Source organism: Anabrus simplex, chromosome 1 (assembly GCF_040414725.1).
Source record: "Anabrus simplex isolate iqAnaSimp1 chromosome 1, ASM4041472v1, whole genome shotgun sequence".
In the NCBI taxonomy this organism is placed as follows: Eukaryota; Metazoa; Arthropoda; class Insecta; order Orthoptera; family Tettigoniidae; genus Anabrus; species Anabrus simplex.
The window spans coordinates 701,067,143-701,094,510 of NC_090265.1; positions in this window are offsets into that span (position 1 = coordinate 701,067,143).

Here is a 27,368-nt window from a genome sequence, read left to right on the forward strand (position 1 = left end):
TATCTCCATGCCAGTGTTCATTTTATTTTACAACAGTTTCTATAACGCAGCAGTGGAATTACAGTGGAACCTCGATATCTGGAATAACCTCGGGAGCTAAATTTTATTTTGAGTTATCGAAATTTCGAGATTTAGAAGACTACCATTTTTTTTTTTTTTTTGCATGTGTAGTACATAATTGAATCGTGTGTATCTATGAGCATATACCGAATACAGTATTAAACAGTATTTAAAACTAGCAGAAGTACCCGTTCTTCGTACGGGTTATCAGAAACTGGCTTTAGTTACTCATACTATCAGTGTGACTGACTTCATTAGATATTTATATCACTGGTGTATTTACTTAAGTACGTAGAAATTATTTGTCATGTTTGGAATTATAGTACTTAATCTTCTTGTTCTTTTCTTCGTGGGGCCTCTAAATATTAGTTCCTAATTAGCGTCGACCTCTAAGATCTTTTGCTACTATGTTTTTTCTTAATTCCCACCTAGATATACCTGCTCCCTTCACAAAGCTGCAGGTTTAGTGTAAGTATACTTTCGCCAGATAGTACCACAAATAAAAATATTATTGAATGTATTTGTTTGATCCGACATTTCATAACAATTACAAATGATAAAGGAAATACTCAATGCATAAAAGAAATTACTATAATTATCGAGAATTATAATTCTCAGGACTTGTCACTCATGTCGCACATCATATAATGAATCTGAGTATAAATGTTGAGAAATTTTTTCAAGTCATGGGCGCACCATCTTGACAATTGTGTACAGTATATAGGTTGTTTTCATGGTTACAATGATCGAAAAAGTGGACCAAAATATTGGCACTAATAACATCAGTGATCCTACTACTCCATGATTTGATAGAAAATAGTTTAAACCATAGGTAACGGACTCTGCAAAATGCTGAAACAAAAGCCAGTACGTAAAAACGGAGGCCCGTCGTCAACCGCTGGTCGCTGTACTAAGGAGATCTCCATCCCCGCCCAAAGGAGTGCTATGAGCTTCTTACACAACAGTTTATTTTTTCCAGATATTAAGTCATATGTGTATCAATTTTGGTTGGCAGCTATGCCCAAACGTACATGCGTAATCTAGCTGCTGTAGAATCCTGGAGCTGACGTTGCCATGGTTACGGCAGTTCATTTCTTTATCCGATTCCTAGAGCAGGGGTAGTGTGGTTCCAATATCTCCAAAAACGGTTGGTTTTAGGGCCTTCAAACTTGGTTTTCGAACCCGAAGGTTTTACCGAGTTTTGTTCTTTGCGTCAAGGGTCTTAAAATGAGCTTTGTCTCGTCCTTGTACGACAAATTCGATTTCGCCTATATTAGCCTATTATTTTAATATTTTTATATCTCCCCTCGTCGCGCCCCCTCGAATTGTTTTGAAAATAAAATACAGCCCATATTACTCACTGGCAATGTAGCTTTCTACAGGTGAAGTAATTTTTTTTTAAATCGGTTCAGTAGTTTTTGAGTCTATCCGTTACAAACAAATATACACATTTTTTCTCTTTATAATATTAGTATAGAAGTATAAATTACAACCCTACACATACGGTTGCCGTCAGGAAGGGTATACAGCCGTAAAACAGGTTTTAATCCACATGTGCGACACAGTTCGCACCCGCAACCTCACAGATGTGGGTAAAGCGATAGAAGAAGAAGATACTCATTTTTAAAACATTCACCCGCTTTTTTATTCTTTTCACCCCTTTAAGTGGATTTTCCAAAAAGAGTGTGTTTATTTTTAAAAGAGATTCCAAGTACAAATTTTAAAGTCTGTAACATATTCTTTTTTGAGATATATGTATCCTCATATAAATAGTTCAACTCCTTCCTCACTTTCTTTCACCCCCCCCCCCCCCCTTTAAGTGGATTTTCTGAAAACAAAAATTGTTATTTTATTTTTAAAGAGGATTCCAGATATCAATTTTCATGTCTGTAACATGTTAGGTTTTTGTGATTTATTGTAGATAATTTCGCTGCTGTAGAATCCTGGAGCAGACGTTGCCATGGTTACGGCAGTTCATTACTTTATCCGATTCCTATAGCAGGGGTAGAGTGGTGCCAATATCTCCGTAACGGTTGGTTTTAGGGCCTTAAAACATGGTTTTCGGGCCCGTAGGGCTTACCGAGTTTTGTTCATTGCGTCAAGAGTATTAAATTGAGCTTTGTCTCGTCCTTATACGACAAATTCGATATTTTGCCTATATTAGCCTATTATTTTTATATCCCCCCCCGTGCCCCCCACTTCGAATTGTTTTAAAAATAAAATACAGCCCATGTTACTCATTCGCAATGTAGCTTTCTATAGGTGAAGACATTTTTAAAATCGGTTCAGTAGTTTTTGAGTCTATTCGTTACAAACAAACAAATTTTTCCTCTTTATAATATTAGTATAGATAGAAACAAACTCCTATTTTTCGGCACCACTTTAATTATAACCATTATAGGATTGTCAGCAGCGTTGACTTTATCCACAGGGGGTTTGGCCACTATAATGTTTGAGTCCACATCTATGTAGGCCTCAAAATCAGCTGCTGATATTCCACCCATTCTTCAGGAATAGGAGTGACTTCCCCCTCTTCGTGTTCTGAAGTTCCTATGCCACCTTTTAAAAATCCTGCTTTGCGGAAGCAGTTTAATTGTTTCTGTTTCACATCAGCACACGATTTACTCAGCATTCTTATCGACTGTAGTAGATTAATGTCTGTTCATGATTAGTCGGATTCAGTTCCTCTCAGAATTCTCTGAACAGTGTTCTTCCTATGGAGATGCTTCGAGTTTTTAATCACCTCTTGGTCCATGGGCTGTAGTCTGGATGTTAAGTTCGGTGGCAAGGAAACCACGCACACTGCCTTTAATTCCTGAACGTGCATCTTGGGATGAGTAGGACAGTTTTCTACGAAAGGGGCATTGAAACTTCTCGTCAATACCACGCAGCCAAGATTCGGAAATGGATCTTGTCATCTACGACTTCCGAAGTTGCTTTCGTACGTGACCGGTAATTAATTCATACCCGAGAAACAGCGAGGCTTCGCGGATTATCCGATCACTAGATGTTTTAGGTTTTCACTTCCTGTCATGTTAGCTCCCAGCATCACTGTAATCCTTCCTTTACTTGTTAACTCTTCCACACAAACCACAAATGCTGTATTGCACAGTTAATGTTGTACAAAAGTCGAGTTAGGGTATTCTTTTCTTCAAGTGAGGAAACGTTTGCTTCGAGAAATCGAGAAATTCGCGTAACCGAATTTCGACTAATAGGGACTTCGAGATACTGAAAATTCGAGTAATGGAGGTTCGAGATATCGAGGTTCGACTGTGTGTTATAGGAAACTGCCAATCTGAAAACATTAAAAGCTGACATCGAAATTGAAAGTGTTCTTTTGCAATAAGAATGCATTCCTCTTTTATTCATGAAAAGTATATAGTTTTATCAAATGCAAGCGTTACTTTGTTTTCTAAAATTTACACTCTGGACATTAGCAGTTCAAAAATGCAATTTCTGCATTGGTACCTTTGCGTTGCATATTTTACTCTAGTACATATGAAAAGGATCTAGTCATGACTTTCATAGATATAGAAAAGGCAAATGATAATGTCCCCAGAGAGAAGGTTTGGGAAACCATGGTTATAAAGAGACTCGGAAGAGAAATGTTAGAAATGGTGCAAGCAATGTACAACAACTGTGTTAGCAGGATACTGACCCCAGGTGGAAAGACAGAATGGTTTAGGAAAAAACTGGACTAAGACAGGGGAGTGCGCTGTCACTGCCTTTGTTTGTTATGGTCATGGATAAAATTGTAAAGGAAACAAAGGAAGCCTATGGAGATTAATATACTGCTATTTGCAGATGATGATGTGATCTGAGGAAAGATAGCAACTAGGTGTACTGAACGAAAAAATTGAGAAGTAGAAAATCAGTACAGAGAAAAGCAAGAATAGACTATGGTGATGTCGAGAGGGGAAAGGCAAGAAAAGGGCACTGTGAAAATTGGAAGTCAGAGTCTGGAAATTGTGGACAGCTTTAAATACCTAGGAAGTGAATGTATGCAAAATGCTAGGGTGGACATGGAGATTAACAGGAGGGTACAGCAGGGTAATGCATTCTACCAAAGAGTAAGAAAACTTGTTTGGAGCAAAGAAGTACCAAGCAAAAATAAAGAGATAGTGTACAAAATGTACTATGTACCCATACTGACTTATGCAGGTGAGACTTGGACTTTGTCTAGCAGGCAAGAGAGTAGAATTCAAGCCAGTGAGGTGAAATTCCTAAGAAGTATGATAGGAAAGACAAGGAAAGACAGAATGAGAAATGAAGATGTTAGGAAGGATTTGTGATAGGGGTTGGAAAGAATAAATTAAGGTGGTTTGGACATGTAAAGAGGATGGAGGAGAATAGAATTTCAAGGCAGATGCTGGAGGCAAAGTGTGAGGGCAAGAGAGCAAGAGGAAGACCTAAAACAAGGTGGACTGAATCAGTGAAGAGCGGCATAAAAGATGAAATTTAGACTGGTACAGGATCGAGGAAGAGAAATGGTGGTAGGAAAGAGGAAGATGGAGAAGTGCCATAAATACCCCGACCCGGCAGGAGCTGGATAAGGGCAAATGATGATAATGATGATTTTACTCTAGTTCCGATTTGCTGAAATAGTGTTGTGGCAGTCTGTTTAAATCTCAGCTTCATTCCATATATGAACGCGGCATGCCCTTGATCGAAAAATTCCTGCTGGTCGTTCAGTAATTTGAATCACTTCTTCATCATCTTCATCTTCATAAAATATCTCGAAAATATCCTCGAGATCCATTTGTTCTGTCATGATGTACTGTTCTTTAGTCTTAAACTGAAGTTTAAACAGTAGATGAGTGGCAGCAAAATTAATCTCTAGTTAAACTGAAGATTAAGTTTTATAGGCTAATACGCAACTAACAGATAATCAAAGTTTAAACTGAACCAACAGTTTAAACCTCTATCATAATACCGGCCCTTACGGTTGGCAGTGGATACCATATATGTCCTCTACCTTAACCGACAAATGGAGCGGTCACTAGAACATCACTCAACAAGGTGTTAGTGGAAGTAGGTTAGTACTGAGATATGCTGACGACGTTGTCTTTTGTTTATGATATCTGTACTTCCAGTGTCTTATGTAACGCAGACCTGAGGAAACTTCCTGTATTAAGTCACAGTGGTTCTCAAACTTGATCGCAGCTTGATACATGGGAGAAATATTTTGCACCTGGTCAACAAGCACGGACAGGTCTTAGGCTGGAATTCCCTGTACACCGAACTAAAACATACAACAGATCGTTCACGGTCACCAAAACGTGCTGGTGGAAAGAACTCCCCAACGACATTAAGGAAGTAAAAAATAAAATAATGAAGACGGCTGGCTTTCTACGGACACCTGTATACGGTAGAATGGACTCCGATAGGCTGACCTACAAGATCTTCAAAGTAGCCAGATCGCTGTGGATCCAGAAAATAGAGAAGGATCTCGGAGAACTTAAAATATTAATCTTGCCATACTGATTAACAGAAATAACTACGTTTCAACTATTAAAACCAGACCCTCCCTAACATCCCTTAAGGTGCGTTCATACCAAGATGTTTTCGTTAACTTTGTTACGGGGATTGGAATGGGGTCCACTCAGCCTAGGGAGGTCAGCTGAGTAGAGGTGGGGGAGGGTTCGGTTCCCTCCTCAGCCATCCTCGAAGTGGTTTTCCGTGGTTTCCCACTTCTCGTCCAGACAAATGCCGGGATGGTACCTAACTTAAGGTCACGGTCGCTTCCTTCCCACTTCTTTGTCTATCCCTTCCGATCTTCCCATCCCCCACTAGGCCCCTGTTCAGCATAACAGGTGAGGCTACCTGGGAGAAGAACTGGTCCTCTTCCGCAGTTGTATCCCCCGACCGACAGTCTCATGCTCCAGGTCACTGCCCTTGAGGTGGTAGGGGTGGGATCACTCGCTGAGTCCAAGGAAAAAACCAACCCTGGAGGATAAAACAGATTAAGAAAGAAAGAAAGAAAGAATAAATAAAATAGCGTGTTCGTAAACTTTTCGTGCATTTTGATAAACAAAATTTTTGTTAACAATTCAAGGACGCAATTAGAGCAGGCAAATTCGTAGCGCGGAATACGATGTTTTCTTATTTTTTCTAAACATTTACTATCAAATCGCAAGCGAAACCCTCCAGGGTTGGTTTCTCCGTCGGACTCAGCGAGTGATCCCACCTATACCACCTCAAGGGCAGTGTCCTGGAGCATGAGACTTTCGGTCGGGGGATAGAACTTGGGAAGAGAACCAGTACTTCTCCCAGGTAACCTCACCCGTTATTTTAGTTATTTTCTGATGTAGTTTCATTTCGAGCTTCGCTCCTCACTGAATAACCTAACCTTTCGTAAACACTTGTATATAATCAAAATAATAGGCCAACTATCCTAACTAGGTTAAGTGAAGATTTTCTTTACCTTTACTGAGATTGTTGTATAAAGTTTCAAGCACCTTAGTTACAATAACTGAAATTGTTTGTTTTGAATACTCTATACAAATATATGTCCGACTCATTGGCTGAATGGTCAGCGTTGAGGCCTTCGGTTCAGAGAGTTCCGGATTCGATTCCCGGTTAGGTCGGGGATTTTAATATTGTTTAATTAATTCTTCTAGCTCAGCGGCTGGGTGTGTGTGTTTCTTCCAACACTTTTCTCTTCATATTCAGACAACACACTATACTACCAACCACCACAGAAACACGCGATAGTGATTACTTAGGCGGAGATTTTAATGACATATATATTTTTTCTTGAAAAGGCATATTTTGGACAAATTTTTGATATTGGTCAAATTTCTGCTTGACGTGCAATGAAGTCATATTTCCTGTCATATTCTAAGGATTTTCATATGGAGTGAATTTTTTTGACAAGCTATTCAGTAGCAGCGATTGGGGATTAAAAGTGCGGGGGCAAAAATTATGCAGGCAACAAACAGTACCCGGGTTTATGGGATATAATTGACGTGGGTGGGGTTTGGGATTTATATACAACAAAATTAAAGAAACATGCTACAAAATGGTTTTTTGATGCTCCCTGAGCGAATTTCGTCAGAGAGGTAAAGGTAAAAGTTTTCCAATTTAAATGCAGTAATAATAGTTTTTTCAAGATTTTGATCCAATACTACACAATAAAACTGTCACCAAAGTAACAATATTACGCATTTATTACACTTAAACAGAAGTACAGCGTGAATATACAATTAAAATTATTCAGTATTTGACTACACACTAATAAACTAACAGACAGTGAAGAGAATGGCAGACTGACGAATGCGCGCGGCAAGCGGGTTAATCATACCTCAGTGTCCATTACCTTGGCAATAAATAAATAAATAAATAAATAAATAAATAAATAAATAAATAAATAAATAAATAAATAAATAAATAAATAAATAAATATACCCCTGCTACTCTTACAGCACCTGCTGTGGCGCTATACACATTGGTTAGCCGGGACGAGTGACATTTTGTGTCCGGCTCCATGGCTAAATGGTTAGCGTGCTGGCCTTTGGTCACAGGGGTCCCGGACTCGATTCCCGGCAGGGTCGGGAATTTTAACCATAATTGGTTAATTTCGCTGGCAAGGGGGCTGGGTGTATGTGTCGTCTTAATCATCATTTCATCCTCATCACGACGCGCAGGTCGCCTACGGGAGTCAAATTAAAAACCTAAAAAACCTGCATCTGGCGATCCGAACTCGTCCTCGGACACTCCCGGCACTAAGAGCCATACACCATTTCATGACATTTTGTGCATATGTCCACTAATAATTTTTTTAATAATTAAAGAAAATAAAGGGAATAATTAGCTGATAAGACAAGAGGGCTTTACAAATTGCTTTTTTAAATAATTCCTAATTTCAGCCGGGAAAATGAGAATGAAAATGTAATATGCTTTCCAAAATTTGGTGAGGGGGGGGGTGGAGACTGCTCCCCCTGCTCGCCCGCCTAATCGCCGCTACTGGACATAATTTTTAAGAAGTTTGTTAAAAAGCGTTCATTGACTATGGTGAGATATGATTTCACTAACATTGTTTATTAACTTTGTTTTGTTAACATCGTTTATTAGCTTTGGTGTGGTCTAGCCATTAGAGAATATAACCATAATGAGACCAGGAAATGGTCCGGGGTGCGTAAAATAGAGTTCAGCAAGAAAATTAAGGATGACTGACCAACAATAAAAGCCACGGTACCAAGAAGAAAGCAGCAAACATCGACGACAACAACACAGTTAAGCACAAGCTCCCTGGTCCCCACACGACCCAAACGAATTTAAAAATACTTTTTTATAAAAAATAATAAATTTTTCTTTTACAATTGGCTTTACGTCGCATCGACATCTTATGCGATGGCGGAATAGGAAAGGTTTAGGAGTCGGAGGGAAGCGACCGTGGCCTGATGTGAAAATGACAAGCCATGGAAAATTATCTTCAGGGCTACGGACAGTGAGATTCGAATCCACTATCTCGCCAATGCAAGCTCACAGATCACCGCACTGCTGTCTCGCTCGGTAATTGGTTTGCTTCAACATAACTTTGTGAATCCTTATTTTAAAGCATTATCTTGATTAAAAATAAGTGCAAAACTAAGTTAACTGATGCATTCGACTCATTGTCCACAGTTATTCACTCAACAAAAAACTATTGTTGAGAAAAGTGTCTGTAATGTTTTTATCCAAATAGAAAGCTGATTGTGATTTTCTATATTTTTTCATGTATTCACAGTGAAATGTATATATTAATTCGATTTTGCTGGTTGGGGATTCCGCCCCCAAACTCCCAGTTGCTATTCATTGGAAGTGGTAATTTGGAAAATTACTGTGAGGAAATGGTACGTCGTATCGAAAAAAGGGTTGCACCAATGGACGGCACATTTTCTGATCCAAAGACATGTTTGCGTATGTTGGTGATTTAGAGTATGGATAGAGGTAATCGCTTTATCTTGGGCAAATTTCGCACGTCTTTCACAAGTTCAGAAATTATTTTCCTCGCCTAGTGAACTGCTACATTCTTGAAACTTGGTAGGCGTATGGAAGATGAAACGATGTACAGTTTTTTCGTATCTCCACCGGGTACACGCTAGAATGCTGTAGAAACTTAGATTACCGGGCGAGTTGGCCATGCGGTCAGTGGCATGCGGCTGTGAGCTTGTATCTAGGAGATACTGAGTTCGAATCCCACTGTCGGCAGCCTTGAAGATGGTTTTCCGTAGTTTCCCATTTTCACACCAGGCAAATGCTGGGGCTGAACCTTAATTAACGCCACGGCCACTTCTTTCCAATCCGGGAGATAGTAGGTTCGAATCCCACTATCGGCAGCCCTGAAAATGGTTTTCCGTGGTTTCCCATTTTCACACCAGGCAAATGCTGGGGCTGTACCTTAATTAAGGCCACGGCCGCTTCCTTCCAACTCCTAGGCCTTTCCTATCCCATCGTCGCCATAAGACCTACCTGTGTCGGTGCGACGTAAAGCCCCTAGCAAAAAAAAAAAACTTCTTTCCAACTCCTAGGCCTTTCTTATACCGTCGTCGCCATAAGACCTATCTGTGTCGGTGAGACGTAAAGAGACTAGCAAGAAAAATAAGAAACTTAGATTAGGCTGAAATGTGAATAGTGTTTCCATTCGTTTCGTTATACGACCTTTACACGGTAGGTAGAGTCATGCGATTTGGCTTGCATATGACCCACGGACTTGCGAAAGAGTCTGTCAAACTTCACCATTCTATCTGTCTTATCAGTGTGACAAACAGTAAAATTAATTATGGAAAAAGTGCACAATTGACAGAAAATCGTAAAATGCAACTGTATTAAGGCATAAGGGATTGACATACGACTAAAAGTCATAGTAACCTACAAAAGTTGTAGATCTCTTCATGATGGGTAGAGAATGTGTTATCCGTTTTGCGATGCGACTTACCGTTTAGCCAGAAAATACCTCGAAACGATTATGTGCACCGTCGTGAAAATTACCTAAAATTCCGATATTTTCCGGAAATAAAATGTTAAAAATTGCAAACTTCTGGAATTTCTACATCGGTTACAGGCTAAAAGTTATAATTTGCTAGCGCAGCTGGAGAATTGCATCTACCATTTTTCTCAGGTGGGGGGAAAATTTAAACATTTTGTAACTTTTCCATGGGTTACAGCCTAAAAGCTGTCAGTCCGCCGAATTTAGTGTTTCTAGCTCATTTGATAGTGGGTAAACATTAAAGTCAGTGAGTGAGTTAGTTAGCCTCCTGGCTTTAATAATAGAGATTTCACTTCGACAGCTTTTTATAGTTACATTAAATGACTTTAAAAACAACACCTTGGATTGTGAATGTTTAAAGGGTATATCATGTCAAAGTAGGATAACTTCTCTGTAGATTACTGAAGTATCTGGGTTGACAGCCAGTGATGTATATTTTGCCCATCAACAGAGATTAAAAGCCTACGTGCCAAGGAACAGTCAGTATTTAGGTCAGTGTTTCTCTTCTCTTAGTTTATCTTAGACACGTTTGGAATTACTCGAGGTTAATTGAATAATCAATCTTCCTGATTGACAAGGACTCGCAGCAGCCAACGTAAAGTAGTTTCTGTTTTACATGAAATTCAAGCCGTAACCATCAGTACATAAGTACTGCCCAAATTAAACTAAGATATTTTTTGGTTTAAAACATTCAAGCCCTCGAAGCTTTTTGAATCGTGAAGTTGCCAGCGTTTCGCCCCAGTGGGTTCATCAGTAGGATTGTCATACCTTTTCAAGACGCTGGAGGTTATTGCGCCGTTGCGACACCACTACAAGCCTCCTGTTGTAGGACAATACAGTGACGGTGTACTAGAGAAAGTATGGAGAAGGTAGTGGCATTTGGGCCCAGATGAAAGGAACATACCCAGCGGGGAAGCGAGGTGAACCGATTTTAGGGAGTTTACTATCTGTAAATTCATCTGTCATTTACTGTAACTCATCAAAAATAAACTTAACAACGTAGAAAGATATTTACAAAAACGAAACTGCTGAAGCACCTTGCAGCAATTACACACACAAATAAACCTCTATTGGCCTCGTATGATTCATGATTTACAAAAGAACAGAACGTATTTCACCAAAAGTAAGTATCAAATGAATATGGTACAAAAACTACGTATAAAAATACTAAAAAGGAACGGCCTACATCTGGCCCTAGGCCCTTGGGCTACGAGCCCGGCACAGCACACAGCACAGCACACAGCACAGCACACACAGGAAGCACAGCACTTAATCCAATCACACGCCTATTCGCTGCCACAATCATTAAACTTACACTCAACATACAACATACAAACTCCGCCACCAACAATGACTCGATTTTCTTAGTGGCGGTCCCAAGCCCGGTAAAGGAGGAGGGTTAATGGCTGGTTGTTGAGCCTTGGGGGTTGCACTGATGTCGAGTAAGTGCTCCAATTAAAACTTAAGAAATGCTTTAGTTGACAGCCCATCTGTAACCAGCAAATCCTACCCCTCATGGGGATGTGTGAGCGCGAGTACTTCGCGCCTTAAAACTGGGTCCCTCAGCTAAGGTATAGTAACCTCGACAGAAGAGTCCCTGGTCCTCCAGGTTGGAATTTTGGGTAGTACAAGATTTTGCATGTAATCAGAAACAAGACCCAGAATTTCACTACAATGTTTAGATTTTTGTTCACTGTCTTGTAAAGCATTAGTATATTTTTTTGGCTTTACTTTGGTGAACCATTAACTCTGCAGCTATTACTCTTTTTGCATTATCATTTAACAACTTGTTTTTCAGCTTATTTTTCTTCTCCTCACATTCACAGCAAGTGTCCACCTGTGGCCTGCCACACTTGAGATTGATATTTTCATTGAAATACCGAAAATAGAACTCATACTTAATTCATGAATCGGGGTAACGTTCTTTAAAAACGCTGTACATTTTAGCTACAGAAAGTTCTGCTGAAAGGTAAGTGTAACTGCCTGTTGTATATTGAGCCTGTTTCACGGGGAAAGAGCTAATATGTGTCTGAACATGGACAAAATCATTCCCTTCATTTTTTTAAGCAGAATGATGGTGACCTCGTTTATCTTTGGGGGATTTTCCCTCCAACAAGAGTTTTCGCAAACGTCTTATTCTCTTATCAGAAACGTCGTAAAGCCTAAAATAGGCCTCTCTACAAACCTCTACTTTTCTTTCACGTGCTAGCACGTGATATTTGAAACTCTTTTCTTTGAATATGGCGTCTTCTTTCCTTGGCCGGTGTTTGCCCACTTCACATACGTCAATCATCATCTATCGATGTAAATCTTGTTCGATTTAGAGGCCAACGTTTACAGTGAATCAAAGATAACTGATCTGTCGATATCATCAAATTGCTGATAGCATTTTCTCTGGCACCTGTAATAAAAACCATAGTGCCATGCCTTCGTTAGTCAAATCCCGTAAGTGATTGATTAGGTCTGTTCAGAGACGTACAGTATATTGTTAGTTACACATACCTGCAAGGTGAACGGGTCATTCTCGCTCTTCTTCTAATACCACCATGGTCAATGTATTCTTCTCCTCTGACACGAGCTGTTTGAATAATATTCCTCTTATATTGTTCTGGCTGTTTAGTTCCATTCCTTGTCTTTTCTGGAGATGAATCATATTCAATCCCACTCATTCTGAACACTGTATAAAAATCACCAATTGCTGGCACAAATATTAATAAAAACACTACTAACGTTGCAACTTTCCACGAACGCGAGCGTACATATAACCTTAAACATGAGCTGATGAAACAAATGAAAACCGGTCCAGGCGAAGCATGCTAACATTGCGTGTTAAAAAGGACTGAGGTCCCTTCTTACAATGAAATCAAAAAAAAAAAAAAGAAACCAATGGCGTGGTACACCATGATAGAAGGCCAATATTAGGACCGTTTTGACACTCAATTCGAATCTGTCAATAACTCAAAATGACCCATTTGGTGACTCAGGCCCCTTTTAACAATCACCCATTCGTTTGGAATGGAACCCAAGCTTTTGGCATGCAGTTTAGTAATTAGACATTAACAGCTGCCGGCCAATATTGTGATCAAGAAAATTTCTCCCGCCAACAGGACTCGAATCAGCTAACCACAGTGTCAGACTATACAGCAGAGATGCTCAGCTGGGCGCCCGTTGAGACCAGCCCAGTGCGGGTGGGCTGGGCTGGCGTAAATTCGGGCAGCTTACGTAGCAAGCATACGTCACAGTGAAGTGAGAGAGTGAACGCACTTGGCAGGGAAGTAATGCAGTGTCGTTCGATTGTGATTACGAAGCTCTCCTCCACTGCTCAGCGAAATGTCGACTGGGGTACAGTACTGTACTTTAAAAATTAAGATAAACGAGTATAATTGCAAGAAAATCGACCTTTCCAAGATATTCTGTTTGATTTTTACTGCGTTCGATATAAACAGTCAGTTTTATTTTCTTACATTAATACATGTCCGCCTCTGTGGTGTAGTAGTTAGTGTGATTAGGTGCCAACCCTTGAAGCCCGGGTTCAATTCCCGGCTCTGCCATGACATTTGAAAAGTGGTATGAGGCCTGGAATGGGGTCCACTCAGTATCGGGAGGTCAACTGAGTAGACGAGGGGTCTACTCCCTCCTCAGTATCCTCGAAGTGATTTTCCGTGGTTTTCCATTTCTTCTCTAGGCAAATGCCGTGGTGGTACCTAATTTAAGGCCACGGCAGCTTCCTTCCTCTTCCTTGTCTATCCCTCCTAATCTTCCTATCCCCCTTCAAGGTCCCAGTTCAGCGTAGCATGTGAGACCACCGCGGCGATGCACTGGTCCTCGTTCCGTTGTATCCCCTGACCCAAAGTTCCAGGCTCCAGGACACTGCCCTTGAGGTGGTAGCGGTAGGATCCCTCGGTGAGTCCGAAGGAACAACCAACCGTGGAGGGTAAACGGATTAAGAAGAAGAAGATTCGAAGAAAGCTGACCCGTTATAAATTTTATGTTACAATTTACAAAGATACAGGGTTTAGTCGCGCAATTTTTGGATTGGGATGACATTATTTCCATTTAAAAAAGTAAAATTCCTGTCATTCATTCAGTAAAAGGTAATATATTTGCTTAATTCAACAAAACTGCTTGACTTTGCACAGTGTTGTAGTGTTGTGTGAATTTCCCTGTTCAATTTATTTCTAAAAATAGTATTTAAAACTTACCAGGCGTCCGATGATAATGGCTAGTCTCTAAATGGCTAGGAGTTTCTTCATGAGTGAGGACATAGATATTTGCTATCGAAGATTAAGATACAACAATGCAAATGCATCTACCAAACAGATATACAGTATGTCTTAACGCAACTGATGTTATTGCCGGTAAGTATGACTGAATTGTTGGTGAGTTTATGAGATAACATAAACCCAAATAACCATAAGCTACGTGCTTATCCACATTAAGGCCGTATTTTTCTTTTCTTTTTTCTTTTTGCTAGCTGCTTTACGTTGCACCGACACAGATAGGTCTTATGGGGACGATGGGATAGGAAAGGGCTAAAAGTGGGAAGGAAGCGGCCTTTTCCTTAAATAAGGTACAGCCCCAGCTTTTGCCTGGCGTGAAAATGGGAAACCACGGAAAACCATCTTCAGGGCTGCCGATAGTGGGGTTCGAACCCACCATCACCCGGATGCAAGCTCACAGCTGTGCGCCCCTAACCGCACGGCCAACTCACCCGGTAACTCCGTATTATATTAGAAAAGATTTCAAAGTACCTCTTAAGATTTAATAGTGAAAATTGTAAGTCATTACGTACATTACAAAACTATTTCAGTTTGTAAACCTAATTCTTTGTTGTATCCGATCAAAATACATAAACTGTAATGAACATACATAACTTATTTCTTATAATGTAAACTGAAAATGACGTGGATTTCTGCCCTCTGTCTTTCATTATTTTCTGCCTCCATTAAACTCGGGTATTGCCGCAGTGATCGAGAGTCACTGGGAGAACTTCGCCCAACCTTCACGGCCTAGGACATTACTACAACGTCACTGTGGCTGAACAGCATAAACTCATCGCCTACCTGCCCGCCAGCTTACACTGCTATGCGCCCGCAGGAAGAAATGCCCAGTGTGAACCCAGTGTGAAGTCCTCTGCTATATAGACTTGGTGCCTTAACGATCATGGCTAGCAGGCAGAAATATTTTCCTGACGTTAGTAGTATAATTTGCATTGCAACAATGCAGTAGCGGTTCATGACATTTTTTTCTGACAGGGCTGTGCCGCCATCTCTTCACCCTCCCCAATCGCGGTCAAGTTTTTCACTGACCAGCACAATGATACTTTTAGATGAATAATAATAATAATAATAATAATAATAATAATAATAATAATAATAATAATAATAATAATAATAAAATGTACCGGGAAGTACACCTCAACCACGTGCATTTAAATGAAGCGCCTTCAAGAATGCTATCTATCACATAAAAATTGAAACAACTAGTGCAAGAAGTTGCGACATTGATCAACAGAGGTCACTAGTAAAGTGATAAAGTAATGTGTTATTTTAAGGTGTCCTAAACTGATTGGATTTTTTTTTTGTGTGTGTGTGTATCACGGTTTGCAACAACTATTTCAAGGAGTGTGGACTTTTCTTCATAGATGTCTCTATTTAAGAACTGATGTCATGCACTCTGATGCAAACTGGAATAACTAGAAATTTAAAGAAATTTTGTGTTTATAGGTTTCCTGAACTGAATTGACTTTCCTTATTTTTGATACTTCAAGGTTTGCAACACTTCCTACTCATCCCGCCAGCTTTGGAGTCGGTCAATCATAAATGTGTATTTATTTTTCAGCCAATCAAACGCTTCTTATACCTATTTCATCTGCCAATAAAGTGAGAGGGTGTGTCTGATTTTAATTCAGAGCCTTCTCGAACCTTCCTCTCGCGTATAAAAGCTGACCCCTTTTCGAGCTAACTTGTCTTATTGATCGTCGGGTTACTGAGTGCGTGTGTTAAGAGAGGAGGCGGGGCCTCATTCTTCGACAGGTAGAACATCACCTAAGGTAATGGCCACTATTTTTCTATCTCTGTAGTTATCTCCGCAAGCTGATTCGAGGGGAAGGTTCCTATCTTTAAATATGTAACAGTCAATTTCCTAAAATGTAAACTTTTCTTTCTTCCCATGTAAAAGTTCAAGTAAATCAAAAAGTACTTAACTGAAAACCGGCGATAGAGAGTGAGTTACCCTCTCGAATTCCCCTTCAATTAATCTTGAGGTGAGTATGATTTTGTAACTGTTTTTCACTTGTGGATTGTAAATTCACTTGTCCATCTAGTCACCTCAGTAGTTTGGGATTAGCCACAAGCCCAAGTAAGGTTTTAACCTCATAATTTCAAGGAGCGCAAGCGTCTGCCTCCATACATTTTGAGTTTTGGACCAGTAATTGAACCTGTTGTTTTCCACTAAGGCCTGGTAGAATGGGTACTCAATAGCTCTGTAATATCTCTTTCACGTAAACTTAAAAGACTACCAATACGGTCTTGTTAATTTAGGTTTTGCCCAGAGAGGCCTGAAATTGAAAAGATATTGTGCAAATGTAAAAGTTAAAGGTTTCCTTAAGTAGGCTGTAAGGGTTTGGGAGTGCAGTCTCCTTGGTAGAATTTGTAGAGCATATAGGCACTTTCTTGTAAAGTAAACTGGGTGCTTTTGGAAGGTCGGAGCGTGTAATATTTTGGAGCAAAAGTGCTCTTGATAATTAATTTGAAATATCCTGTAAAAGAAAAGCGGGAGATCTTTTTCATTGAATGTGTTAGAAATGAGCCTCAGTGTTGTTAAATTGTCAATTTAAAGAGCGACAAGCTCAGGTCCCTTATGTATATGTTTTTGATGTTACCTACTTAGTAACTGATCTAACTAACTAGTTCTGTCTGGAATCCCGTTTTCAAAAGCGAATTGATTGTTAAAATTTTTATTTCTGAAAAGAAATCAAAAGAAATATAAACTTTATTTTCAAAATTGTAAATGTCTTCTGACTGTCGAAGATAGACCCATTCAAGCCCGCACATTCTTTCACCTCTGCGTTCCACAGAATACCCCGGAATAATAATAATAATAATAAGAAGAAGAAGAAGAAGAAGAAGAAGAAGAAGAATTCGATGACACTGGCTGAATAGAAATCTTCTTGCACTACAACATTAATTAATTAATTAACTACACTACAATGGCCTTTGTGCCCACACATTAACAGGCTAACAGCTAATGCAATCGCGACTATTGTGGCACTGCACTGTTTCACTGATCACAATCATAAGTGATAATAATTACATTAATGTAAACAAATAAACAGTGCACTCCCAAATTTCTCTCTCCTTGCTCAAATTTTCAAGCATGAAAACGTAGGCCCTATTTACCAATTTGATCACCCTACAAATAGCACTGTCGCGTTATGGTTATGTTTTGAATCTTTATTGTAGCTTCATTATAGAACTGAATTGTTTAAATAATCAGAATAATGGAATTCATTTAACTTTGCCGGCAGGACCTAGTGTTTATAGTGCACTATGTCTTCTGGTATGGGCTAGAGTAATTTTGTTTTTTCATTGTTCTGTCTCAGCTTTATCCTTGGCTTTGACAATATGAAAGTGACTGAGGTATGAGTGATGCTAGTAATGCCATTCTTTCTGCAGCCAGTCCCTGTTATGAATGGCGTGAAAATGTTGCTCATAGGGTCGGTTGGTGCACGCATTTCAGTGGGCTTGGCAGACTGATGTGTAATAGCAACTTTTGGCTCGGTGAGGAAAGCAACGGGAAACTACCTCACTCCTCATTTCCCTAGTACGCCTCTTCAGTGATGCCTAGGCCATCTATGACAGCTGATGGCGAAGCTGTTGAGGATCCCACCAGCCTTAGGGCTGAAGACTGAACATACATAATGGAATTCATTGTTTTGTAGAATATTTTGGAATTAATCTCTAACAATAATTAATGTAATGAGTGGGGGTAAAACCCTATGTACATGGTAAAGTGGTTGGCAATATTGCTGAGGGCTCCATCGATCATATTTTATACTACTCTGCACTCTTCCTTCCACTGACAAGCCAGCATTGTCCTTCCAGGTTCCTCCCGCACCCCGGCCACTTGCTAAGTCTAGGGACCTACTGAGGGCTCTCCTCCCACAGCCCGAGCGCCTTAAGATTAAAGAGAAAACATCGTGCTTGCTGGACAGCAGCCACAGTCTGAAAGCCTTTGTAATTTTTCTTGAAAATAGAAAAGCAAAATGTTTAGAGCCGAAATAATAAAGATAGCATTGTATAACTAAATAGCACACCACATAAGTTCGACTTCATTTCGTGACTTGCGAGAATTGCGATATTGCCACTGCCATATTGTTAAAATGACTGGTGCTACATTTTCGGTTATATGCGTCCGTCTCTTTATGTAATCAATTACAGAGTAAAATAACGTTAAATATTTTTCAAAAGGTGGCGGGGCGGCGCCCAAAAGCCATTCATGCACGAACCGCTACTGCAACTATGTTAGATAAAAAACCAGGGGCTCGCTCTAAGGCTACTGTGTTTAATTTGACATTTCTACTTCAATGTCTGGTATTGCGACAAATGTTTTATGTTCAAGTAGTATATAGGAGTATAATGAACAACTGTACCATCGGTAGTCTGCCCATCTCTCGAAGCATCTTCCTTGCGGAGAGCCGTAAACCTCGTTAACAGCGCTGTGGGGGAGAGGAGCAAAGGGCCAAACAAATTGAATAACGAAGCGAGTGAGTAACCAGATTACAAACAAATGAACTGCTAAAGGTCAGCGGGTGACCTTAGCGCGGTGCTCGAAGTAACACATCCATCACATGACTGACCGCTCTACTACTGTGCATTTCAACTGTTTATTCTTTAACAGTTGAAGGAGAGACTGCGCGAATCATTTCTTTACTTAAATTGTTTTCATTGTCCACCTATCTATTCTGACATTTGTAATTATGTGTACGAGATGTAGATCATTGCTTCATTTGAAGGCTTTCCTCAGACATGTTATTCAAGTTGCTTTACGTCGAACCGACACAGATATTCGTACAGTAAGTGTTATGGCGACGATGGGATATAAAATGGCTAGGAGTGGGAAGGAAGTGGCCGAAACATTAATTAAGTTACAGCCCCAGCATTTACGTGGAATGAAAATGGGAAACGATGGAAAACAACAGGGCTGCCGACAGTGGGGTTCGAACTCACTATCTCCCGGATGCAAGCTAACAGCTGAGCATCCCTAACCTCACGGCCAACTAGCTCGATTTACCTTATAAATACCAACATGTTAGCGTCAATCGTTTTCTAGGAAGAACTTCTTTCTTTCTTTCTTTCTTTCTTTCTTTCTTTCTTAATCCGCTTATCCTCCAGGGTTGGTTTTTCCTGGGACACAAGCGACGGATTGCACCTCTACCACTTCAAGAGCAGAGTCCTGAAGACTTCGGACGAAGATACAACTGGGAATAAGAACCAGTACCTCGCCCAGGCGGCCTCACTTGCTATGCTAAACAGTGATCTTGCGTGAGGGGGTATGGGAAGTTTGGAATGTATAGGCAAGGAAGAGGGAAGGAAGCGACCGTTGCCTTAAGTTAGGTATCATCCCAGTATTTGCCTGGAAGAGAAGTGGGAAACCACGGAATACCACTTCGAGAATGGCTGAGGTGGGGATCGAGGCCCCCCTCTACTCAATTGACCTCTCGAAGCTGAGTGGTCACCGTTTTGAAATTTCGTGACAAGATCGAGAATCGAACCCGGGTGACCGGGATTACAGCTAAACAAACTAACCACTGCACCATAGAGGCGGATCTCGGGAGAACTCATTCCAATAAACAATCCAGATAAGTACACAAATTCAAGCTAATTCAATGACGTATCTCAAATCTTAAAACAATCAGCCAAATGACCGTAACATAACGGTTATATCCTCACAACCCAATTACAGAAATCCACTTGTTTTTCATCGTCGTGGTGCCGTTGTTTACGCACTGCAGTCACTTTATATGAATGTGAGTAGTCCTGTGGAACGAGGCTTTAGAAATACGAACTTCCTGCGCAAAAAGTCAAAGATTTATTTAGAGACCTTGCGATTCACCCATTTTGTGAAATTTTCCTTCCGTCAGAACTCTTCGTTTCGGCTTAGGAATTTTAACAGGTGGCGATTCCTTTGTTCTTGGTTTATTAACAAGAAAAATGACAGTTTATTTCTCTACTTGGAATTCGAGGACCAGGCAATTTCACCTGAAATTATCCACACACTTCTTTATACGAGTCAGCTTTACATGCGCGTCGTACGTAAGAACTCTTCTTTTTTCAAACGTGAACAATTCGACTGGCATTGCAATAGATCATTTTTTATTCCCCACGCTAATTAACTTGTGAATTACTCGTACGCTGAATGTTAAGATAATTTTAAACAGTTTACACTGCCAGATGGTCCGACTACTTGGCTGAATGCTTAGCGTGCTGGTCTTTGGTCCAGGGGTCCTGGGTTCGATTCCCGGCTGGGTCGGGGATTGTAACTTCATTTCTTAATTCCAGGGCTGATTGTGCGTGGTGTCTTCATCATTTCAATTCATCGTAGGTAGGGCCCCATCCTCATAGACGCGAAGGTCGCCTATACAGCGTCAACTAGCAGGTTACACGCCATTCTTCTTATTAGTATTCTTCTTCTTCTTAATCTGTTTACCTTCCAGGGTCGCCTTTTCCCTCTGACTTAGCGAGGGATCTCACCTCTACCACCTCAAGGGCAGTGTCCTGGAGTTTCAGACTTTGGGTCTGGGGATACAACTGGGGAGAATGACCAGTACCTAGCCCAGGTGGCTTCACCTGCTATGCTCAACAGGGGCCTTGTGGAGGGATGGGAATATTGGATGGGACAGGCAAGGAAGAGGGAAGGAAGCGGTCGTGGCCTTAAGTTAGGTACCATCCAGGTATTTGCCTGGAGGAGAAGTGGGAAACCACGGAAAACCACTTCTAGGATGGCTGAGGTGGGAATCGAACCCACCTCTACTCAATTGACCTCCCGAGGCTGAGTGGACCCCGTTCCAGCCCTCGTACCACTTTTCAAATTTCGTGGCAGAGCCGGGAATCGAACCCGGACCTCTGGGGGTGGCAGCTAATCACACTAACCACTACACAACAGAGGCGGACCTTCTTATTCTTATTCTTCTTATTATGAGCCTGCGTGGCTCAAGCGACAGCGTGCCGGCCTCCCACAACTGGGTTCCGTAGATCAAATGTGATATTTGTGCTGGACAAAGCGGAGGCGAGACAGGTTTTTCTCCGGGCACTCCGCTTTTCCCCTGTCATCTATCATTCAAAAAAAACTCTCCAATATAATTTCATTTCATCTGTCAAACACTAAACATTGCCCCAGAGGAGTGCGATAGGTTACGGCAGCCGGCACAATTCCTATCCTCACCGCTAAATGGGGGGTTCATTCATTACATTCGTTACGCGGTCGAATGACTGGAAATAGGCCGTAGATTTATTATTATTATTATTATTATTATTATTATTATTATTATTATTATTATTATTATTATTATTATTATTATTATTATTAGTACTGCCCGATGCAGCCTATCACCGAAGGAGACTAAATTTTAAGAGTAGCACGCGGCTCGATCAAGTAAATAACTGAAAGGAGCACGTGTTCGGAATTGCGACATTCGCAAGCGAGCTCCAACATGCTGTCTTGTCCCAGACAACTCCAGCAGTCACCGCTTCGCATGTGTACGCTATTCGGCCCAAGGCCGAGCTAACCGCTCTGTACAAACTTATGTCTGTACACTGTTCTTTCCCTCAGTTCTGACAAAACGTGGTCTGAACAGTCAACAAAATTTTAAAACAATATAGAATATTAATCGAACCGTGAGTTTTGCCTCTCCGGGTATTCAAATCGTCCTCCAGCGTTTTGTTGTGTTCCCTACTTCAAATTCATGAACTATCTGCTGGAAGAATAGGAAAATATGAAATAGGAAAAGTCCTCTCAGTTTTAATTACTGCGTTGATGGGATGAAAGTTCCTTTTGGGAATCATTGTAATTACCTAGGTGTTAATATAAGGGGTAATCACATAAATGGGATTGTAAAAGAAAAGGGTACAGCTTTCTGCACATGGGTATGATGGTATTCAGGGGTTGTAGTAAGGATGTAAAGGAGAGGGCATATAAGTCTCGAGGTAAGACCCCAACTAGAGTATGGTTCCAGTGTATGGGGCCCTCATCAGGATTGCTTGATTAAAGAAGAAAAAATCCAAAGAAAAGCAGCTCGATTTGTTCTGGGTGATTTTCGACAAGAGAGTAGCGTAACAAAAATGTTGCAAAGTTTGCGCGGGAAGACTTGGGAGAAAGGAGACGAGCTGCTCGACTAAATGGTATTTCCAAGTTGTCAGTGGAGAGATGGCGTGGAATGACATTAGTAAACGAATAAGTTTGAGTGGTGTCTTTAAAAGTAGAAAAGATCACAATCTGAAGATAAAGTTGGAATTTAATGGACAAATTGGGGCAGATATTTGTTTATAGGAAGAGGAGTTAGGGATTGGGATAACTTACCAAGGGAGATGTTCAATAAATTTCCAATTTCTTTGCATTAATTTAAGAAGAGGCTAGGAAAACAACAGATATGGATTCTGCCTCCTGGGCGACTTCTCTAAATGCAAATTAGTTGTGTTTGATTGCTTGAAAATTTGGACTTAAGCAAACAGAGGTCACAACTGGTCATTTACTAGCGAAGCCTAGTGTTCAAAATTTTAATAACAAGAAGAAATTTTGTGCATCAAGGTTTGATTGTATGTGCCTCGCTCCTGGTATATTATCGTCCAATCATCGCTTCTGCTTTCTTTTTTCTCTTGAATGTTCCGCCCGATTGCTATTTAAGGGGTGGGTTTTGCTTTTGTCTTGGTCTTGTCGCGGGGCAGTATTACTTGAATGTTGCTACGGAGAGGAGATCTTCTCTGAGAGGGAGACAGATGAGGTGGGGTTTCGGCTAGACTGAAAATCGACTGAGAAGCTAGGAAGTAATTAGGTGTAATTAGGGAAGATTTCTACGACCCCTTTTAGCATGTAATTTTCCATTTTCGTTCACGGTTAATTTTATATGTGGGATATTTCTGGTGACTCTAACTTCTCTGTAGGCTTTTCTTCTCCATGTTCGGCATCCAAATTTTGCCCTGATGGGTTTTTGTGAAGTTTGGGAAAGTACGGGTGAGGTACGCTCGTTAACTTCGTCTCAACTTTGCATCTGTAAACATTTAAATTTAATTTCTTTCTTTCTTTCTTTCTTTCTTTCTTTCTTTCTTTCTTTCCTTCGGCCTTTAAACTTTCCATAACTTAGTCACCTGTTAGAATGGATTAGCCACTCCTTCGTGGGACCTTATGGCTAGTTAGCTACTACTTGTAAACTTTTCTGAAGTGCTTTGTATTTAGCCTCCATTTATTTTGTTCTTGGGCTTTTGGTAAATTTAACTTTTCTTTTTCACATCACGGCCAATGCAGTATGGGCCTTCTGCTCCTGCTTATTTGGATCATTCGATCAGTTTTTTCTTGTATATTCACCTGTAAATAACGAGTGTACTTAGCTTTAAGTAATAGTGATATTGCTTTTCAGGTCTTTTGTAATATTCACTTTTGTCAAATGGACAACTGAGTTTAAATCCCAACTTTGTAATGGTTTGAGGAACTAGGGCTTTTTTCGTAACGTTTTAGGAATAGTTTGGAAAACTGTACAGGATGGCCTAAATGTGGGTGTATATGATCTTGGAAAAGTCAATATGAACAGATTAATAATTATAATTAGGATAGTTATCCATGCTGCATTTTGCTCGGTGCTTCGCCCTCGTTACTGTAAGGTCCTCGATACTTCTGATCATTGAATATGTGAACTATTACCTCCCTCCGAGGTGCTTTGGTGCAATGTATTCAGAGCTTCTGAGTTCTTACTGAGATCTGAAGTTATGTAGTTGAGTTTTCGTTAAGTATCGTTGTTGTCTGAGCTTTTATTAGCTCAACTGTTATGTAGTCTGTTTACTGTTTATGCAGTGTTAAAAAGTTAATCAGCTGAAAAGAAACTGCGGTATCAAATTCTCAAAATTGTAATAGGTTTCCATGAACTTTTAAATTAGCTTACCGGGCGAGTTGGCCGTGCGGTTAGGGGCGCGCGGCTGTGACCTTGCATCCGGGAGATAGTGCGTTCGAATCCCACTGTTGGCAACCCAGAAGAAGGTTTTGCATGGTTTCCTATTTTCACACCAGGCTACCTTAATTAAGGCCACGGCCGCTTCCATCCAATCCTAAGCCTTTCCTATTCCATCGTCGCCATAAGACCTCTTTGTGTCAGTGCGACGTAAAGCTACTAGCAAAAAAAAAAAAAACTTGCTTATTCCACCCATTCATTCTTTCCCTCTCAACTCCACGGGAATTCAGTTCAATGACCATTAGACTTAATGGGTAACATCCCTTATGGAGTCTATAACCTTGAAAATATATAAATATTTTGGACTGATCATTTCGTGAGCTAATACAGTTTTACCAGTCGTCTCCTAACACCCTAAGGTAACCGTGGCTTAACTATATATATATAATCCCTATTCCGTCTGTAATTCACAGCAATTATGAAAAAAATGAGACTGTTTCAACAGCTGAAATTTGTACTCGATATAATACTGTATGTTGTTGCTTCTCATTTACGAGAAAAATACAACACAACTCTCACAACCAGGAATTTGGTACTTTTTAAAGAAAATTACGTGTCTGAAGCTTCTCTGTAGATAATTGCCATGGAGCACAGATTGACATAGAGATGGTGACTCATACCGCGATGTATTCGCTCGCTGAGTCCAAGATTTGTTCCCGTCGCCATATTAGCAGCATCGTCTGTGCCAGCCAGTGAGCATAGAATAAGATACGGTAGAGCACCTCACCAACGTGCAGCGCGAATTGAAGCCAAAGCACACGCGTGACCGCCATATTGTTTGGACTACAATAATATAGACCGGTTGGTGTCTTTTATTGATCAAGACTTAAAGTAGGTACAAAGATTCAGTATTATTATTTGAGTTTACTGAAATGTTGAAAGGAGATGCAACAAAAAGGAAGGTTTCAGGACTTAGGGAAGAAATGGTAAATCTACATACAAATGGTAGCACAAGTTTCTGATGGGCTCAGCTTCAGGAAGAACGTGTTTTATACCAAGAATAGATTGGAAGTTTTGATATACCATTGATTCTTAAACGGAGACAATATGCACTAAATTTAGCCTTCTTTGTCACAGGCAACAAGGCACTGGGGCAAGCTTTGCAAAACTTTACACAGATTTGGGGTGAATCTCTCCACTGCAGTGTTTACCAGTGGACAAATATAGGAGTAACTCAAGAGTCGAAGTACAACTCCCATCTACAACTATACTCAATACAGTTCATGAGAAAAATTCATAATTCCTGTTACGATTCTATACAGCTGACATGTACGTAACACAGGAAGTGTAACTCTTATTCCTAAGATATATTAGCATATTCATTTCGAATTTCCATTTACATTTTGCATACTAACTAGAGGACCTGTGCTGCTCCGCTTATAAACAGGTCAGATAACTCGTCTTGATATGCCTGTCGTAGTCATATTGTTTTCCTTGCCACTTTCAATGGTTTTATGAACATTTAATAAGAAACACGTTATAGTATGCCAAGCCGGCCCCGTGGTGTAGGGGTAGCGTGCCTGCCTCTCACCCGGAGGCCCCGGGTTCGATTCCCGGCCAGGTCAGGGATTTTTACCTGGACCTGAGGGCTGGTTCGAGGTCCACTCAGCCTACGTGATTAGAATTGAGAAGCTATCTGACGGTGAGATAGCGGCCCCGGTCTAGAAAGCCAAGAATAACGACCGAGAGGATTCGTCGTGCTGACCACACAACACCTCGTAATCTGCAGGCCTCCGGGCTGAGCAGCGGTCGCTTGGTAGGCCAAGGCCCTTCAAGGGTTTATAGTATGCCGTAGTTCGTAGTCAGAATTCATCCATTCTGACGTCATCATGCTGTCTGTGTGGTAAAAATCTTTGTTATCATTCAGTTCTTAATGTAAAGCTTGGTATTGTGTTGTAGAAGACAAATCGCAGTTCTTGTATATAGAACGGTTGTCTTGTGAGTCCATAGGTTAGTCTCAAAGGAGCAATTTTTTTAATTTTTTTTTTTTTTTTTTTTCAAGCAGACTGATACATGGCCTTCACTCTTTCTAGTGCAGCTAGATTATCCATCGATAGGTGCCATCTGTTGAATATATTTGGAAGCTGGAAAAGTTTAGAGAATAAAAGAGTATCTAGATCTTCCGTGATCAGAGGAAGTGTATACACTCTGGCTTGACAGATAGTAATCAAACATGGCTGCATGCGATGCCATTACTAAGGATGAAAATTACACATATCAGAATATTAATGAAAATGTTAGTCGCTTAGCAACCTGGTAAGCCTTCGCCTGCAGTTATAGGAGTGATGGTGGTGATTATTGTTTTAAGAGGAAGTACAACTAGGCAACCATCCTCTATATACCGCTAATCAGGGGGAAAATGGAAGGGATCCGACACTTCGAAAAATGAAGATATCGGCCAAAGGAAGACAAGGGCCACGAAGGGCGTGAAAACGAAAAACTCCCTAGCCCTCGCAAACCTAATAGCGTCGGGGTCGGAAAAGTTTTTTTTTTTTTGCTTTACGTCGCACCGACACAGACAGGTCTTATGGCGACGATGGGACAGGAAAGGGCTAGGAGTGGGAAGGAAGCGGCCGTGGCCTTAATTAAGGTACAGCCCCAGCATTTGCCTGGTGTGAAAATGGGAAACCACGGAAAACCATTTTCAGGGCTGCCGACAGTGGGGTTCGAACCTATCTCCCGAATAGTGGATACTGGCCGCACTTAAGCGACTGCAGCTATCGAGCTCGGTGGTCGGAAAAGAACAAGAGTTGACCAAGAGAGGTCGGATAGGATAGATGAAAATGAGGAGCCTGGCACAAGTAAGTGGAAGCAATGCCACGACTCAGCTAAGGGCCCCGTGGTTGCCAACCCACGCTCCAAAGTTCAGAGCCCGTGGGGCCCCTTTTAGTCGCCTCTTACGACAGGCAACGGATACCGTGGGTGTTATTCTACCGCCCCCTCCCACAGGGGGGTTATATGAGTGATCATTTAATGATTAGATTTTATGATTATTCAAAGTTTGCTGAACTTAAGAGACCTATCAATGTCTCCTGATTCACTGGCAGGTAAACCGGACAGAATACGACAAAAAAGAAGTAGATAGGTCCAGCAGAAGGGACGGGCGTATTTGCCAAAGCT